Below are 23,512 nucleotides of genomic sequence, written 5' to 3'. Positions count from 1 at the left end.
AACAAAACATTTGCATTGCCGATTATGAAACATTATTACAAATAAACATTTCTTAACAAATACGAGACCATCACAAATCAGCATTTAGATAAGGAGATAATAAATTTGGAGATTGTTTTGCAAAACGATCACTATGACATCATCACATTATACACATTCCACAAATACATATGTGCATTTACAAACTCAATATGAGCATGCGCAAATTAAAACAACTACTACACATTGCACACATACAAATCCAAAATAAAGCACACCTGAACCTTGTTTATTTTGCAAACCGGAACATCATTAAACATTTATATAGGGTATATAAACACGCTCTAAGCATGGCTTCTTTGACTGTATTGCTTTTTCAAGTTAGGTGCAGGTCTAGGCGTTGGAGGGTTTTGTGAGATTATAGAGAGATTAGAGATAGTTAGTGTGAGAGTTAGTTTTTGAGAGAGTGAGTTAGTGAGAGAGATAGAGAACGTTAGTGAGTGATAGTTTGTTTTGGTGAGTGTGCGAGTGCTGTTTTTTGGTACATTCCTTATATAAACACATTTACACGTAAATACATACATATACTTATCACTAACACTCCATACCCCATTCCCTTCAATCCTACACTCCATACGCCATTCCCTTTCATCCCATACCCCATTCCCTTTCATCCCATACCCATCCCATAGTTAGATTTTGTTTGATTTACACCAAATTATTGTTTACATATCCTTATTTTCGTCTTTTTTGCCACATACGTTTGTTTGTTTAATACCCCTTACCCTCTTTTTATTTATACACTTTGAGCACTTTTTTACTTTTAGTTCATTATTTTGACCCCCTTTCATTTTTGCACCTTCACATTTTGATTGAGTATGGCGGGATGGAGGGATAGGGGGCATATTAGCCCGGAGCTAGTAGAGCTCCTTAGGCAGGAGTATAGGGATGAGCTTAGGGAGGAGGTTATGCAGGAGTTTAGGAAGTATAGAGGGAGAGGAAGGGAGAGAGGAAGGGATGGGTGGACCCAGCCACATTGTGGAAAATGAACAAGTGGCTGGGCCCAGTGATGTTCAGCATAGAGAGGGCGCTTCACAGTTGGGGGAACAGAGACTCACATTCCAGGGGAAGCCCAGGCAGAGGGAGGAGAGATATACCATGGAGAAGAAAGGAGGCCCTTATAGAAGCTTATATGGAGAGGGCTACAAGGTTGTAGGCACAGAGGGCCACCCCTTTGGATAAGAGCTGAACTTAAGAAGAAGCTCACAAGGGAAAGAGAATATCATTCTGGGACAGGTGGCGGTCCGGAACAAACATTTGTGTGCTGTTGCTGGGAGGACATGCTGCGTCCCAACATCTCTCTGAGGTGGCCATAGTTGGTATCGGAGGAGTTGATACCGGGAACCTGTGCCTCTCATCTGCCTGTAAGCTCATTTACTAATCTCTTCACATCCACCTCATAACCTATTCACACGCAAAAAACATTAGGGATATGACTAACGCAATTACGCTTTTTTCAAAATTTTTACGGAAACGCATTCAGAATTACCTTGAGAAAGTTGCATTTGAAGAAAGCCATCACATTAGTAGCTAGTCTACAGATTAGGTGTGCATTTAAACAGATTTAAGTCAAATGCAAAAATACATTAATATTGACCATATAGATATCAGAAAGACGGGTTTGCAAATACAGAAATCGTATTAATTGCTTTGGCTTACAATTGAATTACAAAGGCAGCCTCATTAATACGCTTGCAGCAGCCCCCCATGCACCAGCAGCCCACCGTGCACCAGCAGCCCATTGTGCACCAGCTCCTCCTGAGGAGAACATCCCCCCAGAGGTGCCAGAGGTGGCGATCCTGAGGAACTTCCTTGAAGAGATGCATGCCTCCCGGAGAGAACAGGCAGAATACAGGGTGTTCATGACAGGAGTAATGAACCAACTGCTCAAAGGACAAACTAATATCTTGAATAAACTAAATAATATGTTGCAGGTCCTCCAGAAGGTGCCAAGCAGACCGGGGGAAAGAGCTTCTGCTCCTGGACCATCTGCTCCTGGACCATCTGCTCCTGGGCTTCCATCTTCTCCTCTGCCTCAATCTCCTCATCAGCCTGGTTATCTCTTAACCACTCATAGTCCTCCTCCTCCCCTTCTTCCCCAACCATCTCCTATGAGAACTCATCGAAGGGGGCAGTCGCCTTCCCCAGAGCCTCCGTCTCATGGGAAGAAGGGAAGGAGAAGGAAGAAATGTTATATATATATATATATATATATATATATATGTATATATATATATATATATATATATATATATATATATATTATTTTATTTAATGTGTAAAGGATGTTGTCTTCTTACACTTGTGGAGCACGAGCACACTCTGAGGCATATTGTTTGCAGAGTGTGTTTTACAAGTGTGCAGAGACATCATCACTTGTTGCCCTTGTTGATTAGATTGATTGTTTTTTGCGATGTCATGTCCAAACTGTTCTCCTAATTTGATAATAAGCCTGTAGGCCATATTTCTCTCTGTGTTAAATAAAGTGTATATTTTTCAAGCTACATTATAGTGTTTGACTTTTTTTCTGAAATCTATTTCATTTAAAAGGTGTATGAAAGCAGAACATTCACTTACATGATTTTGATAGAGCATAACATTTTAAACAACATTCACTTATATTCTTTGACAAGTTATCTTGTTAGCCTTTGCTGAAAGGTTTATCTAAGACTTGCTCAGGAGCAGTTAAGAACATAGTTTAGATCTGCTGATTGGTGGCTGCATATATCTACCGATTGTCATTGCCTCACCCATGTGTTCACTTAAAAACTAGTAGTGTAATAATGCTCCTTCAAAACATTATAGCAAGAGACTGAAGCAAATTTGAGAATAGAAGAGAATTGGAAACCTGATTAAAATTGTATGTTAACATAACTAATGAAAGATACATTTAGGGTTTCATGTCCTTTTAAGAGTTACATTTGAAATATATGCTCACAGTACTATATTTGGATTAAAAAAATGTGGAATCGATACATGACACGATATTGAGCATTTACATTAAGAAGAAATATCAGGACATAACATATAGAATAAGTAGACATCTCATATATATTTATCATATGATAAAGGTCAATGCATATTAATTAATTAAAATACAAAAGAGCATGTTTAGGAATTATATATGTAGAAAATTAAACACAACACATTAATTATTTTGTAAAGTTAAAATATTGTTGACAAACATATTAAACAAGATGAAGTATATTCATCGTTGAACATTCATGGATTAGCACTTGCCTCAAAATATATTTGGGATCAAAAACACATTGCCTTAATTAATTTCTTCCACGAGACAGCCAACAATAGATATTTATTTGCTCTTTATCATCTATGTTTCAACAATGTACATGATTGACACAATCCATAATCCAAGAAAATCATGGTTTGAACTTCTCATTCGCAAACGTGGCAAATCAAATATTGTGGGACAACGTAATTCAATCAAAGGACGGATTTAACACCTTTGCATGTGACATCTTAAGCAACATGGCGCATCCGAGATTGTGTAAAAATATCATCCAATCAAAGGACGGATTTAACACCTTTGCATGCATGTGACGTCTTACGCAACATGGCGCATCCAAGATCGCGTAAAAACTTCATCCAATCAAAGGACAGATATAACACCTTTGCATGTGACAGCTTATGAAACATGGCGCATCCAAGATCGCGTAAAAATGTAATACAATCAAAGGACGGATTTAATATCTTTGCATGTGACGTCTTATGCAACATGGCGCATAAGAGATTGCGTAACAACATCATTCAATTAAAGGACGGATTTAACACCTTTGCATCTCAATAACAAACATATTTATATTTAAAAAACTAGTATGTGCTATGTTGTTATTTATGAAGCGTGTTTGTTTCATGTAATGTACAGCTTCACATAATGTAACGCTAGATAACATAAAAATACTGTGATATATGAAATATAATCCATTGTTAGTAATAAGTATATATTTCATTAGAATAGGAAGATTAGGAAATATTTAGGAAGCAGCATGGTTTAACATAGAAATGATGCTACTATATACATTACGAAAATGTGGATTGTTTATACATTATATGTTACCTATAGCTAGGGTGACCATATTTCCGCTTTAAAAAGGGACAAATATGAGAAATACATATGTCAGGGATGTTTTCTGAGCTGTTTAAAGAAATGTTTTGTATAAGAACCATGACATATGTATTTATCATATGTGTCACTTATTAAAGCGGCAATATGGTCAGCCTACCTGTAGCAATATATTGTTGGATAATTAAATATAATCACAAATAATAGAAAGAGATTAATCATCTAAAATGTGTGCATTACACACAGTGATTGCTTTTGTTATACTACTACAATAAGATGTAAGGACAATTGGAATATATGTGTTGTCAACATTCAGATAATAGTCTGTTTTTAAGATATTACAGGTGGCCCTCATTTCACAATGGTTCAATTTACTCCGTTTCAAAATAACAACCTTTTTTTCCAGTCATGTGACTGCTATTGAAAAGCATTGAGAAGCAGTGCATTTATTAAAATAGCCAGTAGGTGGAGCTGTCTGCTTGTGTTGCAGCAAAGCCAAGCAAACTGAAATTAATCAGTTTAACCAGACCTGAGCTATCGAGCAGATTTTAAAGGAACAAGATCTTCCTGTCTATAAATCAGTCCAGATTGGAATGCATAGAAAGAACTGTTTTCAGAAAAATGCAAGTAAAGTCTGTGTTGTGTGATTATTTTATTAGGTTTATAATGCTATTTAGCAAATGTTTTTGTTCATTTAACTTAGTTTAATTATATATTCTGTGTTGTGTGATTATTTTATTAGGTTTATAATGCTGTTTAGCATTTAAAGTCTTCATTTCAAAGCTTTAAAAATAATGTATTAGGTGTTACTTATGCCAATTTTGAGAGGGGCCAGGAACCTAACTCCCTTACTTCCCATTGACTTACATTATAAACTGGGTTTCATTCCTTCTTGAACCTAACCCCGGCGTAAACTGAGGGCTACCTGTATATGTGTATGTTGATATCAAAAGAAATAATAATAAAATGTACATTATGAATGCATATCCATAAATTAGGAATTGTGGTCAGCATCTTTAAAGGAATATCAACATAAAATATATTTTATTAGAAATGACATTAATAAATAAAGGAGAAACATAACAGTTTAAGTACATTCTTTTTATTGTGATAAATATGATTTATGAATGTTATAAAACATAAAGAAATAAGATAACTTGAAAAACATGTCAGAATGAGAAAACAGCCCCTTTGGAGCCATCTGACAAGGTGACATAGTGCATCACAGTCCTTGGAGGGAGTTGACAAGGGCAAACAAAGGCCAACACAGCCCCTTTGGAGCCATCTGACAAGGTGACATAGTGCATCACAGTCCTTGGAGGGAATTGACAAGGGCAAACAAAGGCCAACACAGCCCCTTTGCAGCCATCTGACAAGGTGACATAGTACATTACAGTCCTTGGAGGGAGTTGAAAAGGGCAAACAAAGGCCAACACAACTCCTTTGGAGCCATTTGAAAAGGTGACATAGTGCATCACAGTCCTTGGAGGGAGTTGACAAGGGCAAACAAAGGCCAACACAGCCCCTTTGGAGTCATCTGACAAGGTGACATAGTGCATCACAGTCCTTGGAGGGAGTTGACAAGGGCAAACAAAGGCCAAAACGGCCCCTTTAGAGCTATCTGACAAGGTGACATAGTACATCACAGTCCTTGGAGAGAGTTGATAAGGGCAAACAAAGGCCAACACAACCCCTTTGGAGCAATCTGACAATGTGAAATAGTGCAACAGACACAACAATAACTTAAAAATGGGCCAAATGGCAACAAATAGAACCATAAATATAACTAAAAACATCACAACATGTGGATGGAGGAGTTATTTGTTCTCCCTCGGGCCATCTCCGGGTCCTCCACTTACTGAGGCATCAGCATCACCTTCATCATCCTGCTCCCCTCCAGTTGCGGCTTGATGCATTGCCTCTAACCGCATTATTCTGGCTAGAGTCATGCGATGAAGCCGCAGCTGGATAAGCATGGTGTCATGCATCCATCCCAGCAACTGATTGGAACTCACAACGTAAAAAAAAATGAATATTACAAATTAATAATAATTTCAGAACATAATAAAAATAGAGCAAAATACATTAAAATACAAATCATTATTATAATAAAATATGCTATAGAGCAGAAGAATTACATATTAAATATTTTCTTCATAGATAAACCATTAACCCCTTAGTGACCAGAGCACTTTTCCATTTTCTGTCCGTTTGGGACCAAGGCTATTTTTACATTTTTGCGGTGTTTGTGTTTAGCTGTAATTTTCTTCTTACTCATTTACTGTACCCACACATATTATATACCGTTTTTCTCGCCATTAAATGGACTTTCTAAAGATACCATTATTTTCATCATATCTTATAATTTACTATAAAAAAAATGATAAAATATGAGGAAAAATGGAAAAAAACACACTTTTTCTAACTTTGACCCCCAAAATCTGTTACATATCTAAAACCACCAAAAAACACCCATGCTAAATAGTTTCTAAATTTTGTCCTGAGTTTAGAAATACCCAATGTTTACATGTTCTTTGCTTTTTTTGCAAGTTATAGGGCCATAAATACAAGTAGCACTTTGCTATTTCCAAACCATTTTTTTCCAAAATTAGCGCTAGTCACATTAGAACACTGATATCTTTCAGGAATACCTGAATATCCCTTGACATTTATATATATTTTTTTAGTAGACATCCCAAAGTATTGATCTAGGCCAATTTTGGTATATTTCATGCCACCATTTCACCGCCAAATGCGATCAAATACAAAAAATTGTTCACTTTTTCACAAATTTTTTCACAAACTTTAGGTTTCTCACTGAAATTATTTACAAACAACTTGTGCAATTATGGCATAAATGGTTGTAAATTCTTCTCTGGGATCCCCTTTGTTCAGAAATAGCACACATATATGGCTTTGGCGTTGCTTTTTGGTAATTAGAAGGCCGCTAAATGCCACTGCGCACCACAAGTGTATCATGCCCAGCAGTTAAGGGGTTAATTAGGGAGCTTTTAGGGAGCTTGTAGGGTTAATTTTAGCTTTAGTGTAGTGTAGTAGACAACCCCAAGTATTGATCTAGGCACATTTTGGTATATTTCATGCCACCATTTCACCGCCAAATGCGATCAAATTAAAAAAAACGTAAAATTTTTCACAATTTTAGGTTTCTCACTGAAATCATTTACAAACAACTTGTGCAATTATGGCATAAATGGTTGTAAATTCTTCTCTGGGATCCCCTTTGTTCAGAAATAGCACACATATATGGCTTTGGCGTTGCTTTTTGGTAATTAGAAGGCCGCTAAATGCCACTGCGCACCACAAGTGTATCATGCCCAGCAGTTAAGGGGTTAATTAGGGAGCTTTTAGGGAGCTTGTAGGGTTAATTTTAGCTTTAGTGTAGTGTAGTAGACAACCCCAAGTATTGATCTAGGCACATTTTGGTATATTTCATGCCACCATTTCACCGCCAAATGCGATCAAATTAAAAAAAACGTAAAATTTTTCACAATTTTAGGTTTCTCACTGAAATCATTTACAAACAGCTTGTGCAATTATGGCACAAATGGTTGTAAATGCTTGTCTGGGATCCCCTTTGTTCAGAAATAGCAGACATATATGACTTTGGCGTTGCTTTCTGGTAATTAGAAGGCCACTAAATCCTGTTGCGCCTCACACGTGTATTATGGCTAGCAGTGAAAGGGTTAATTAGGGAGTTTGTAGTGAGCTTGCAGGGTTAATTTTAGCTTTAGTGTAGAGATCAGCCTCCCATCTGACACATCCCACCCCCTGATCCCTCCCAAACAGCTCCCTTCCCTCCCCCACCCCACAATTGTCCCCGCCATCTTAAGTACTGGCAGAAAGTCTGCCAGTACTAAAATAAAAGGGTTTTAAAAAAAAAATGAAATTTTTTTTTAGCATATTTACATATGCTACTGTGTAGGATCCCCCCCTTAGCCCCCAACCTCCCTGATCCCCCCCAAAACTGCTCTCTAACCCTCCCCTCTGCCTTATTGGGGGCCATCTTGGGTACTGGCAGCTGTCTGCCAGTACCCAGTTTACAATAAAAAGTGTTTTTTTTTCTCTTTGTTTTTTTTTTTTCTGTAGTGTAGCTTCCCCCCCCCCCCACCCACAGACAAACCCCCACCACTTTGCTGATTATTTTATTTTTCGATTTTTTTAATCTTTTTTATTTGCACATTTTCTGCAGTGTAGCGGTTCCCACCCGCTCCCTCCCCGTGCACGCGCCCGCCCCCACCCTCCCGTGCACGCGCGCGCGCCCGTGCGCGCCCCCAGCCACCCCCGCCCACGATCCCGCCCCCCTTCACTTCCACAGGGCCATCGATGGCCGCCACCCCGCCTCCCGGTCCGGCTCCCACCCACCAACGCAGGTAGCCACCGATCTCCGGTGCAGAGAGGGCCACAGAGTGGCTCTCTCTGCACCGGATTACTTAAAAAGGTTATTGCAGGATGCCTCCATATCGAGGCATCACTGCAATAACCGGAAAGCAGCTGGAAGCGAGCAGGATCGCTTCCAGCTGCTTTCCACACTGAGGACGTGCAGGGTACGTTCTCAGGCATTAACTGCCTTTTTTCTGAGGACGTACCCTGCACGTCCTCAGTCGTTAAGGGGTTAAGATATTAAGAAAACTCAAAGCCCTATCAATCTGAAAAAAAAATGTCTTTGGTTTATGACACACTGTGAAAAGGGCGGTGATAACAAATCCAAAATATTGGCATATATACATAATATATATCCAACATCTAGGCAATATCATTTAGATATTAGAAAATGAGGATGTTGATTTCATAAAAAGTAAATCGGAAACATTTACATTAATAAAATAAAGAAAAGTTGTATAAATTAAATTTCATATTCAAAATCAATTTATGTATAATTAGATCAGTATAATGTCCCTTTAAGAATGTATGTTCTATAGTTGATTTGTAATGATACTTACATCGGTGACAATCCAACACCCAGGACAATGAAGATTAGGGTAAAAGTGTTGGTGGGGAGGGATGGGATGAGGTGGGGGATTGGGTTCCTGCTCCGGTGGAGCCTGCACAGCTGGGGAGGGTGGGGCCAGGTGATTTGGTGGCTGTGCAGGTGGGGTAGAAGTAGGACGGGCAAAACAGGAGAGCAGCGAAGGAGGGCAGGGATTTGTTTTTGGGAAGGGGTGGGAAAGGGCTCAGGAAGGAAAGGGGTGGGAAAGGGGTCAGGATGGAAAGGACCAGGAGAGGGGTCAGGATGGAAAGGCCCAGGAGAGGGGTCAGGAAGGGAAGGGCTAGGAGAGGGGTCAGGGTGGGAAGGGATGGGAAAGGGGTTGGGAGGGTCAGGATGGGATGGGGCAGGAGGCTGATGCCCAGAAGTGGAAGTTCCATCTGAAATATATAATACAATTTTATAAATACATATATTATATGAAAATATATTATTATCTTGAGAGAAATCAAGATTCACCATCATTTAAAATCTGTATTATTGTTCTCATAAAATATTTATATAAAGTCACAATAATGAATATGTTTAAATGTATTTATTGATTTGAAGCAAGTCTAATTAATAATAATATTTAATTGATCTTTGAAACTCTGATTGTTCACTGGTATTTTTCATGGAACGTTTGATCAATACATTAAAAACCATATTTTTTTAAAGTCAACATTATGTGCTAATATTTATGATTTTATAATATGATATTTCTCTTTTTGATAATATATCAGTAAGCATGTATGCATTTGAGATTGAAATGCCATAGAGTTCTTTTAGACACATGACCGTGGATTGACTTCAAATCTAAATGGCCACTCCACATAACCTTTGAAACATGGTAATCACTGATTACCATATAGATAAAGATGATTTCCTTTGTAATCTTAAATAAAATTATTTAAAGGGACACTGAACCCAAATTTTTCCTTTTGTGATACAGATAGAGCATGCAATTTTAAGCAACTTTCTAATTTACTCCTATTATTAATTTGTCTTGGTTCTCTTGCTAAAAAAAAAAAAAAGAAGGCATCTGAGCATTTTTTTGATTTAGCACACTGGACAGCATTTGTTTATTGGTGGGTGACTTTAGCCACCAATCAGCAAGAACAACCCAGGTTGTTCACCAAAAATGGCCTGCCATCTAAACTTACATTCTTGCATTTCAAAAAAAGATACCAAGAGAATGAAGAAAAATTGATAATAGGAGTAAATTAGAAAGTTGCTTAAAATTGCATGCTCCATCTGAATCACAAAAGAAAAAAAATGGGTTCAGTGTCCCTTTAAGATTGATGGTTCAACACCAATTGATAACCAGGAGGGGAGTTTTTTTTACCAAGAAGTGAAGAAGGGCTCCCTTCAATGTGGACTCTGTGCCTTTCAGATCAGATTGTCTTATGTGTCTAACCTTAATAGCAGTACAGAAGCTTGAAGTAAAGGGAACATTATATACTGTTATGCTACAGTGTTTAACATAACCTAACTTGAGGAATGTGTACATAATTATTTAAGCTAGATGCAATGTGTGTCTTCATTATTATTTATATTAAGCGCACCATACTAACATAGTCACCGCTGTTTGACTCACACCTGCTATTGAATATTGTAGCGGTTCATTACATGGCAGGCGATGCATTTATATACCTACTCCCACTGTAATATAGCCACTTGTAAGCATTAGAGGCCGACCAAAACCCTTTGTTAAGGGCTCCTATAACCATGTATACATAGTCTGTAATTTAGGTTCAATGGTACTTCATTGCCACAGCCAAGCTCCGTGTAGATGAGATACAGACAGGTCCGTACTCAGGATATTAATTTAGTAGCTTTATATAGTAGATATGGAGCTGATACCATACCAGTCCCCTATCAATATAGATTTTGTGGGTCTGTATAAGGCCCCAACAATTGTTCTACTAGTTCCCCTGTGTTAATGAGATATGTACACCACAACATGTACTATAGCCACTGAAGAGTTCCTAAGCCGTCAAATATTAGTTTGTATGCTCTTCGATAGTTCAGATTTATAAGGTTACTGAATATCATGTATTCTATGTGTTTGTAATTATCACCTCACAAAATGGGTCCAAAAGGGGCCCGCAAGTCTTCTCCCTGCATTCCCCATCCCAATTATACCTAGTTTTAGCGGTCCAAACGTGGCTGTTATAATCACTACGGGGAAATTGTTCTTTACCTAGTTGTAGCATAAAAAAGGGGATACTCCATATTGTTATTCCAGATGAGGAAAGCAAAATAAAATTGAAAACGGAGGTTTTTCAATGTACACCTTTTGTTTGTATAGAATTGAATCACAATGTTGTATTTTGTACAATCATTAAGTCATGCCCCTTTATGTTTTGAATCCTGTTAACCTGTAACCGCATGATGTTTGTTCATTTAATTTCCACTCCTCAATAAAAACTTATTAAAAAAAAAAAAAAAAAGATTGATGGTTCAATCAATTACTATTCAGAATCTATACACTGTAGATACTACCGTTCATATTAAATATTAAGAATAGAATTGTATCTATCTGACATTACTTTTACAGAGTATGTTTTGTGAATATCTCTTTTACATTATATTAAATGTATGTCATCCCAATATTAATAGACACATTCAGAATTGCATTTTCTAGGTTAGAGGAATATACATGTTTGAGTGAAATGGACAGTCTACACATAAATCAATTGCAAATCCCTTTACATATCATACATCATAACATTAAATCAATGAATTTCAACATGATTATGTTTTATGTATACTTAGAAGTTGCTGAGAAGCTCAGAACAATGATGACCTAATGAGATGGTCTGCACCCAGGCACTCAGATGAATATCAGTGACTGTCTGTACAATCATAATATGATTATTGGGTGTTTAGATGTAATATGCATGTGACATCATGATGTAATTCATGACAATTCATACATAAATGGGAAAATAAAAATAAAACATATGTTCATGCTGCATGATATAGAATGAGGGGCAGTAGTGTATTAGAAAAATAATGGAATAATATATTTTAAAGGGACAAAGCTGTAGACTTTAGTTCTCTTCAATAGTATGATTTTGAAACAATACACGTTATATAAATGTTATATATATTTGACGTACCATCAGACTCCAAAGCCACTTCCTCCTCATCACACATATTGTTACATCAATATCTGTAAAACATAATATGTTGTGTACATGTTAAAATCAAATAGTATAACATGTGTTACTGGTGCTCAAGGACACACATCAATGTTGCATTAAAGAGATACTTAACAAAATTTAGGAATTTCTTAATTTGGATGGAGCATGCAATTGAAATAAAATATATAATTATTGATGATTAATAATTAAATGTGTCTGTATTTTGAAAATCCGTAAAAAAGCATAGTACACTGAACATTTAATAGTTCTCATGTGTGTATTGCTTGATGATTGTTGTCTACATTTATACAAAATATCAACATGTGCTAGCCATGTTCTGAAGCACAAAGGTGTAGACTAAGAAGCTTTGAGATATTAATATTAAACTAATAAAATAAAAATATATATATAATTAGAGGAGTACATTATATTCAAATGGAATGCTTCATCATAATCATGATCATGTCAGGGTAAAGGTCAATGACATAATATATATATATATATATATATATATATATATATATATATATATACTAATATATATACGTAAATGAAATAATATAAAAAGGATGTGTATATATATATGAAGCCGTCTATTTTATCAGAGGTGCTGTAGAATAGAAATTCTGATGTCAGGATTTAACTCAAAACCCCCTACAAGATGAGAGCTGGGTGAATACACGTCTATCAGGATTGAAGATCAGCAGAGCTTTTGAGGCACAACTTCCTGTAGTGTTAAACACACAAACATTTCTTTTCTAAAGGAAATAGCTCAGTGACCCTATTCATTTGACTATATATATGCAGAGTTTTATAACTCCAGAACATTTGGTGATAAGAGAAAAGAATGTATTCAAGGACCCCTTTGGAATTTATCACATAGATCCTTGTGACTTCAAAGTAAGACATGTACTACAGACACGTGTGATAACAACAGTTCTATCTCACTGAATCTCTGACATTTGAAGACGTACTGCAGACCCACAGCTTGGGGGAAGGTGACACAAATAGAATTAAATACATTTTGCAAGGGGAACAATGCCAGTTTTCCATGTATGTTTGGAATGATTCATGATATATATATTGAAATTAAGCACATTGCATTAGGTGGATGATTGCTGCATGGGATATTCATATAGGAAATAAATTCAGAATTAGTATAGATTAAATAGCCATTTTAATAATCCCATATTTGAAGTGCATATATATAACATGAATTTTATTTCAGATGGACCCTAGACATATAAATGCTTGGATCACTTCTAATAATTATTTCTATTTTTATTGCAGACAACCATTGGTCATGGGCATTAATCTATGCACTTAGAAAGAGATGGAATGCCTGCATGAAATGAAATAAATCATATCATATGAATGTGAAATAAATGTTTATAAAGTTTTAAATACATCTTGTAAAATATAGTGAGATGAAGATATGGAAGTTACTTTGATGTGATATGACTATGAAATATACATTTTTTTTGTTAGGCTAAATGAAATATAAATTATTTTAATATAATATCAGATATATGTGATGTTTCATATCAAAATGATCAGAAAATTCATTAAGATATAACTTATCCAAGGCAAATATTGTGAATAGTTGTTGCAGTAAATTATGATAAAATGAATAACCATTTCATAGAAATACTGATTTAAGTTGTTTCAAATGTTGCTGTGTCTGTTTGTGATGCCACCCGGTGTTGCCATGAGAGAACTACAGCCAGAAAGCTTTTTGGCTGTTGGAAATGGGATATTCAGATTATCCAATAGAGGGACAAGGTTTCGAAGGGCCACCCATATTTCATACCTATGATTAGACAATAAGTTGTATGCAGAAGGAAGAAGAGAGACACTGGCTGCAGAGTTTTGTAACTGACTGAAACTGTTTTTTTGCGTGGGACACAGTCAATCTATAAAAACAAAGTGGGCCATACTTCTCCTATTCCATTGCAATTACACTTATTTTATATGAGGTGTGAAAAATCTTGAAGTTGGATATTATTTTGGTAACGTATATATATATATATATATATATATATATACATATATATATATATATATATATATATATATATATATATATATATATAGTATAAGAAAAGGGCTGCTAATTACATGTGATATTTTAAAGTCACTGCAGTTTAAAGATACAGTTTTCTGGGTTTTGTAAGATAAGTCATATGCATAGCCTTTACAGTTAATAGATTTAAAGAGCAGATTATACTTTTAAACTGTGTGTCATTGTCCTAGATAGCTCTTAGCCTACCTATTTGTATGCAAGCATTTAAAGTAAACAATTACTATTGCTGGGCCTGGCACAGTCAAATAAATAAATTGTATTTTAAATTGGTAATCCCAGCCTAGGTATTATTTAAATTTGTATCTGGTAGACTAAGTGATTTATCTGTGAAAGTTCTGGTGTTTTAAGTCAATATTGTATTAGGATAAATTGCAGTTAAATAGCAGAATATACAGGGAGTGCAGAATTATTAGGCAAGTTGTATTTTTGAGGATTAATTTTATTATTGAACAACAACCATGTTCTCAATGAACCCAAAAAACTCATTAATATCAAAGCTGAATAGTTTTGGAAGTAGTTTTTAGTTTTAGGGGGATATCTGTGTGTGCAGGTGACTATTACTGTGCATAATTATTAGGCAACTTAACAAAAAATAAATATATACCCATTTCAATTATTTATTTTTACCAGTGAAACCAATATAACATCTCAACATTCACAAATATAAATTTCTGACATTCAAAAGCAAAACAAAAACAAATCAGTGACCAATATAGCCGCCTTTCTTTGCAAGGACACTCAAAAGCATGCCATCCATGGATTCTGTCAGTGTTTTGATCTGTTCACCATCAACATTGCGTGCAGCAGCAACCACAGCCTCCCAGACACTGTTCAGAGAGGTGTACTGTTTTTCCTCCTTGTAAATCTCACATTTGATGATGGACCACAGGTTCTCAATGGGGTTCAGATCAGGTGAACAAGGAGGCCATGTCATTAGATTTTCTTCTTTTATACCCTTTCTTGCCAGCCACGCTGTGGAGTACTTGGACGCGTGTGATGGAGCATTGTCCTGCATGAAAATCATGTTTTTCTTGAAGGATGCAAACTTCTTCCTGTACCACTGCTTGAAGAAGGTGTCTTCCAGAAACTGGCAGTAGGACTGGGAGTTGAGCTTGACTCCATCCTCAACCCGAAAAGGCCCCACAAGCTCATCTTTGATGATACCAGCCCAAACCAGTACTCCACCTCCACCTTGCTGGCTTCTGAGTCGGACTGGAGCTCTCTGCCCTTTACCAATCCAGCCACGGGCCCATCCATCTGGCCCATCAAGACTCACTCTCATTTCATCAGTCCATAAAACCTTAGAAAAATCAGTCTTGAGATATTTCTTGGCCCAGTCTTGACGTTTCAGCTTGTGTGTCTTGTTCAGCGGTGGTCGTCTTTCAGTCTTTCTTACCTTGGCCATGTCTCTGAGTATTGCACACCTTGTGCTTTTGGGCACTCCAGTGATGTTGCAGCTCTGAAATATGGCCAAACTGGTGGCAAGTGGCATCTTGGCAGCTGCACGCTTGACTTTTCTCAGTTCATGGGCAGTTATTTTGCGCCTTGGTTTTTCCACACGCTTCTTGCGAACCTGTTGACTATTTTGAATGAAACGCTTGATTGTTCGATGATCACGCTTTGCAATTTTAAGAGTGCTGCATCCCTCTGCAAGATATCTCACTATTTTTTACTTTTCTGAGCCTGTCAAGTCCTTCTTTTGACCCATTTTGCCAAAGGAAAGGAAGTTGCCTAATAATTATGCACACCTGATATAGGGTGTTGATGTCATTAGACCACACCCCTTCTCATTACAGAGATGCACATCACCTAATATGCTTAATTGGTAGTAGGCTTTTGAGCCTATACAGCTTGGAGTAAGACAACATGCATAAAGAGGATGATGTGGTCAAAATACTCATTTGACTCCCTGTATATATTATACACCCCTTCTCATTACAGAGATGCACATCACCTAATATGCTTAATTGGTAGTAGGCTTTCGAGCCTATACAGCTTGGAGTAAGACAACATGCATAAAGAGGATGATGTGGTCAAAATACTCATTCTGCACTCCCTGTATATATTATCCTATTGTTTAAGAATACTGTTTAAAATTGTATTGCTTGGATGTTAAAGGTTATTTATAAATAAGGTGGGTTTTTAAGATAAGCGTGTATGAATTTTGCATAGCATATTTAAATAGTTTTCAAGCGCATAAAAAGTTATTTCATTTCCTTTTATTGCAAATATACTTAAATATGTTCATGGATATTATCTAAATAAAAGAGTTCAGGTATTTATATTAATTGTATGGTCTAGTAGATGCATGGTTGATTAGGGTTTCTATTTTTAAGGAAAATTATTATAAGATTGTGTTTATAACCCTGCCATAAACTGATATATTATTTGGATAGCACTACTAAGATTTTCATAAATATACTGACAATCAGAATATTTCTGAAAAAGACACTTTTAATGACATATGAATGAGTCAATGGACTTACCAGAACCCTGCAAAGGCAGGTCTTCATCAGTGCTGGATCCCTCTGAGCTTGTCACAACAACTAGATCTATTAATGATATAAATAATTATTATGTAACACAATTATTACATCAGCTTTAAATATACATATTTGGTATTCAAAAATAACATTATTCTAAACTATTTAAAAAATATTTTTTGAAATGTGAAGACTAGACCACTAATATGATAAATAAATTCATTATTTCATTAAGGTGAGTGGAAAGAAAATGATGTCTTTCACATTTCTTAAAATATTAGACAGTTATTTCTTATCATATTAATCTATGGCATATCTACAAATAACTATTGGTCCCTGTTTTTAAAATAATCCAGACAGACAACACTTTGAATAACAACTGGTGACAACTAGAGCATAATACATGTGGCACATATATAAATTTGTGCAATGTACAGTAATCTGGTTTCTGACACAACACATATTGATCACAATGCAAGACATAAGATATATTTTAAACTGTCATCATGGGGCTGTTAGAATTTGCTTATATATAAAGGTAGTCCGAGACTGAAATATGTGATTTAAATCACAGTATTGTTTCATCAAAACAGTGTAATGATTAATAAAGATATTTTTTATCTATAGATAAAATCAATATCAATAAAGGCATTATCTATTACATATGTTGATGCAATGAATCAGAGAGAGCATGAAATTTCAATCAAATCATGATTCAATCATCATGAAATCAAGTCATTTCACGATTGATTTCATGATGATTGGCTGAGTTCGGTCTGATAGAGGGGTATCCCATGAGCATTATAGTATCCTGATTTTTAATCTTCTAAATTACAAAAGCTATACTAGCAATATAAAAATAAAAATTTACCGCTCAATGTCTAACAATTGATGATAATGCAAGAAGGCATAAAATTACTTAAAGGGACAGTCAACAACATAAAATATTCAATCAGGATTGGATATCATTAATATAAATCAGAACTTTGACACAAACAATCATACCTTGCTTTTCAAAATGACAAAGTTAAACATTTTAATTCTTCACGTGAGTTCATAGTTTTCAAAAATGTATTTATAAATAAAGAGATCATGTATATTTAGTTTCAAGCTTTTATGTTGTTGACTGTCCCTTTAAGTAATGTTATGTCTTCTTGCATTATCATCAATTGTTAGACATTGAGCAGTCAATTTTTATTTTTATATTGCTAGTATAGCTTTTGTAATTTAGAATATTAAAAATCAGGATACTATAATGCTCATGGGATACCCCTCTATCAGACTGAACTCAGTCAATCATCATGAAATCAAATCATTTCAATCATCATGAATATTTAATTATCCTTCTCTCTTAATGATAAGAATAAAATATAAAAGCATATGAGATGTATATTTATATATTCTGCACATGTGTAAAAATGTGTTAGTGTTGTCTAAATGTAGCCACCAACTGTCAAGCACTACCCAGGTGCAGAATACAAAATGGGCAAGATCCTAATATTACATTCAAATAAAGATAGCAAGACTCAGAGGAATATCTTTGAATACTAATAAATTGAGATTTGGATTACAGTGGAATTTGATCTCTGAATCGTGATTCTTCTTTTTAAATCCTTTTGAAATCGAATTAGAGGATACATGTTAATATATATCAATGTGAATGGATTAGGCAATATTATGTCAATATTTGTAAGATAAAAGTAAAGTATAATGAAACATACCAGAATGGGACAAACCCAGGCTAGAGGGTCCAGCACCAACATCCATCTCTGTAAAATATTCAATCAGGATTGGATATCATTAATACAAATCAGAACTTTGACAAAAACAATCATACATTGTTTTTAAAAATGATAAAGTTAAACATTTTAATTCTTCACGTGAGTTCATGGTTTTCAAAAATGTATAAAGAGATCATGTATATTTAGTTTCAAGCTTTTATGTTGTTGACTGTCCCTTTAAGTAATTTCATGTCTTCTTGCATTATCATTAATTGTTAGACATTGAGCGGTCAATTTTTATTTTTATATTGCTAGTATAGCTTTTGTAATTTAGAAGATTAAAAATCAGGATACTATAATGCTCGTGGGATACCCCTCTATCAGACAGAACTCAGCCAGTAGTCTTGTTATCCCGGCATTGAGCCGGTATGATTGGGAATATCCCAGAGCAGAGAAAGTTAGAAAGATGAGGAGAGGGGCACTCACCACAGGCAGGACAGTCCCCAGTGGCAACGGCAGAATAGGGCAAGGCAAATCACTGGAATGGTCAGACAGGCAGGATTTGGCAACAGTAAAGCAGTACAAGGACAAACCACTAGAATGGTCAGGCAGGCAGGGTTTGGCAACGGTAAAGCAGTCCAAGGGCACACCACTAGAATGGTCAGGCAGGCAGGGTTCAGCAACAAAGATCAGTCCAGCAATTCAGGAGTTAAACAGGTAGAGTAGTCAGACAGGCAGGTTCAACAGCAATATATCAATCCAGCAATTCCAGGGTTAAACAGGTAGAGTAGTCAGACAGGCAGGTTCAGCAGCAATATATATCATTCCAGCAATTCAGGGGTTAAACAGGTAGAGTAGTCAGACAGGTAGGTTCAGCAGCAATATATATCAGTCCAGCAATTCAGGAGTTAAACAGGTAGAGTAGTCAGATAGGCAGGTTCAGCATCAATATATATCAGTCCAGCAATTCAGGGGTATGGCAGGCAGAGTAGTCAGACAGGCAGGGTTCAAACACAGGAAGGCAAAGACTAAGACGATCAATCACTCCCAGGAGTACACAAAGAAATACCTATACTTGGGAAGTGATAGATTGAGAAGAAGTGATTCAAATAGGTGCAGGATTCACACCCAGGCATCAGGACTGGAGAGGAGCATGTGGCGATGACGTCAGTGCCGCACGCCTCCGGACCTGACACAGCCCGTGGCAGTGAGCAGGGAAGGAAATGCTGCACCCCTAGCAACAGCTAGAGAGGCGCGGCGTGACATAGCCCCCGTCTCAAGGGTTCCCTCCGGGAACCAGAGTTGACCTCAAAGTATGAGCAGCATGGAATCTGGAGACCAAAGATGAAGCATGCACATCACGGGCAGGAACCCAGGAACGATCTGCCACAGAGTAACCCTTCCAGTGTAACAGATACTGCAGTTGTCTGTGCCTGTATCTGGAGTCCAGGATCTTCTCAGTTAGTCCATTGGTCTGAGGATGGTAGCCAGAAGCCAAAGAAACAGTGGTTCCAATCAACTTGCAGAAGGCTCTCCAAAAGGTAGAGATGAACTGTGGACCTCTATCGGAAATGATATTCACAGGAATGCCATGAAGTCGTACCACATGCAAGAGAAAAAGAGACAATAGTTCTTGGGCTGAAGGCAGTTTGGTTAGGGGTACTAAATGAGCCAGTCTGGAAAAGTGATCCACCACAACCCAGATAACTGTATGGTGGTCAGAAGAAGGAAGGTCCACAATGAAGTCCATTGTTATGTGTGTCCATGGTTGTTTGGGAATGAACAATGGTTGGAACAAGCCAGGAGGCAAGGATCGGGAGGGTTTGTTGGCAGCACATGTTGTACAGGCTTTCACATAATCCTGAGCATCAGCTTTCATAGTAGGCCACCATACTTGTTGGGAAAGATGCTTGACATCATGAGCCCAGGCTAGCACAGGGGTACGTAAGTTCAGAGGTACAAAGAGGATATCGGAGGCCACGGGGGCTCCAGGAGGTTTACTAGACTGGGCACATTGCAATCTTTGCAGAAGGGTGATATTTAGTTGAGTCAGAATGATAGGGAATATCCCAGAGCAGAGAAAGTTAGAAAGATGAGGAGAGCGGCACTCACCACAGACAGGATAGTCCCCAGTGGCAACGGCAGAATAGGGCAAGGCAACTCACTGGAATGGTCAGACAGGCAGGATTCTGCAACAGTAAAGCAGTTCAAGGGCACACCCCTAGAATGGTCAGACAGGCAGCGTTCAGCAACAAAGATCAGTCCAGCAATTCAGGGGTTAAACAGGTAGAGTAGTCAGACAGGCAGGTTCAGCAGCAATATATATCAGTCCAGTAATTCAGGGGTTAAACAGGTAGAGTAGTAAGACAGGCAGGTTCAGCATCAATATATATCAGTCCAGCAATTCAGGGGTATGGCAGGCAGACTAGTCAGACAGGCAGGGTTCAAACACAGCAAGGCAAATATTAAAACGATCTATCACTCCCAGGAGTACACGAAGAAAAACCTATACTTGGGCAGTGATAGATCGAGAAGAAGTGATTCAAATAGGTGCAGGATTCATGCCCAGGCATCAGGACCAGAGAGGAGCGTTTGGCGATGATGTCAGCGCCGCAAGCCTCCGGACAAAAACACAGCCCCTGGCAACAAGCAAGGAAGGAGACGCTGCACCCTTAGCAATGGCTAGAGTGGCACGGCGTGACAGATACTGTATTCTTCACTAGTGATGTCGCGAACTTAAAAATTTCGGTTCGCGAATTGCGGACTCAAACTTCCGGTATTGTTTGCGAACTTCAATAGGCAGGCAAACTTTAAAACCTACAAGGACTCTTTCTGGCCACAATAGTGATGGAAAAGTTGTTTCAAGGGGACTAACACCGGGACTGTGGCATGCTGGAGGGGGATCCATGTCAAAACTCCCATGGAAAATTACATAGTTGATGCAGAGTCTGCTTTTAACCCATAAAGGGCCTAAATCACCTAACATTCCCAAATTGTTTGCAATAACGTTAGTTATGATGTTGTATCTATCAGGTAGTGTAAGTGTTACGGCAGCTTCACAGTGACAGAGCAAACTCAACCGCAAACAGTCCATTTGCACAACCACGAGATAGATAGATTTGATAGATAGATACATAGATTACATAGCTCAATCGATGCAATATACATATGATCGATACAAATTACATAGATCAATAGATGCAATATACATTTGATAGATACGAATTACATTGATCAATAGATGCAATATCCATTTGATAGATACGAATGTTATCAATCCAAAGATGCAATATACATTTGATAGATACGAATTACATCAACCAAAAGATGTAATATACATTCTATAGATACGAATTACATCGATCAATAGGTGCAATATACATTTGATAGATACGTTTGATAGTTAGATCGATTTGATAGATAAATAGATAGATTTGAAATATATATAATTTCCCTGACAGAGTATAACAATAGTGCAATTCAATGGCACTAGCAAACTGATGATTCACAATCTAACAATTTTTTGTATTTTAAATATTAACAATACTGTTACAACAAATATGATTGGTGTAACTAGTTGGCAAGTGGGCCTGGCACACAGGCTGGCAGGCAGGCAACTGCAATTCAATGGCACTAGGAGACTGAAGATTCACAGTCAAAAATGTTATGATTTAAAAAAAAATCAATACTGTTACAAGAAATATAATTGGTGGCACTAGTTGGCTAGTGGGCCTGGCACACATGCTGGCAGGCAGAAAACTGCAATTCAATGGCACTAGCAGACTGATGATTCACAATCTAAGAATTTGTTATTTTAAATATTTATAATACTGTTAGAACAAATATGATTGGTGTAACTAGTTGGCAAGTTGCCTGGCACACACGCTGGCAGGCAGGCAACTGCAATTCAAAGGCACTAGCAGACTGATGATTCACAGGCAAAAAAATTATTTATTCTAAATATTTACTATACTTTTATAACAAATATGATTGGTGGGAATAGTTGGCAGCAAGTGGGCCTGGCACACACGCTGGCAGGCAGGCAACTGCAATTGGATTACACTAGCAGACTGATCTTTCAGAGTCAAAAATGTATTATTTTTAATATTTAAACTACTGTTATAACAAATCTGATTGGTGGCACCAGTTGGCAAGTGGGCCTGGCACACACGCTGGCTGGCAGGCAACTTCAATTCAATTGCACTAGCAGGCCGATGATTCACAGTCAAAAAATATTTTATTTTAAATATTTACACTACTGTTATAACAAATATGATTGGTGTAACTAGTTGGCAAGTGGGCCTGGCACACACGCTGGCAGGCAGGCAACTGCAATTAAATAACAATAGCAGAATGATGTAACAGTTTGTTTTTAAAAAAGTTACAAAAATGTTACAACAGATAGGAGTAATGGCACTCAGGATAGAACTAGGCACAGTGTGTGCTGGCAGCCTGACACACAGGCTGGCACTAGTGGTGGCAGGCTGGCCTGTGAACTAAGATTAAATAACACTTGAAGAGTGATGTAAAAGTTTTTTTTTACAAAATTTAATATTATGTTACACCAGATAGGAGTCATGGACTGGCACTGAGGATAGAAGTAGGCACAGTATATGATGGCAGCCTGACACACAGGCTGGCACTAATGGCAGCCTGGCTGGCCTGGCAACTAAAATTAAATAACACTAGAAGTGACTTATGTAAAAAAATGTTTTACATAAAATTTACACTAATGTTGTTACACCAGATATAAGTGATGGAAAAAAAAATCTGTGTCACACTATATGATGTGGGCCAGAAAAACACAGGTCTGATGGAAAAAGAAATTAAATTACACTAGCAAAATGATTTAAAAAAATTTTTTAACTTTAAAATAATGTAAAGCAGATATGAGTCGTGGCTGGTAGGTAGGGCAGCAATTTACCACAGTATGCTGTGTAAGTGAGAAAGACACAGGCCTGATAGAAAA

The sequence above is a fragment of the Bombina bombina genome, chromosome 5, assembly GCF_027579735.1.
Source record: "Bombina bombina isolate aBomBom1 chromosome 5, aBomBom1.pri, whole genome shotgun sequence".
NCBI lineage: Eukaryota > Metazoa > Chordata > Amphibia > Anura > Bombinatoridae > Bombina > Bombina bombina.
Note: the sequence above shows the minus strand (reverse complement) of the source record.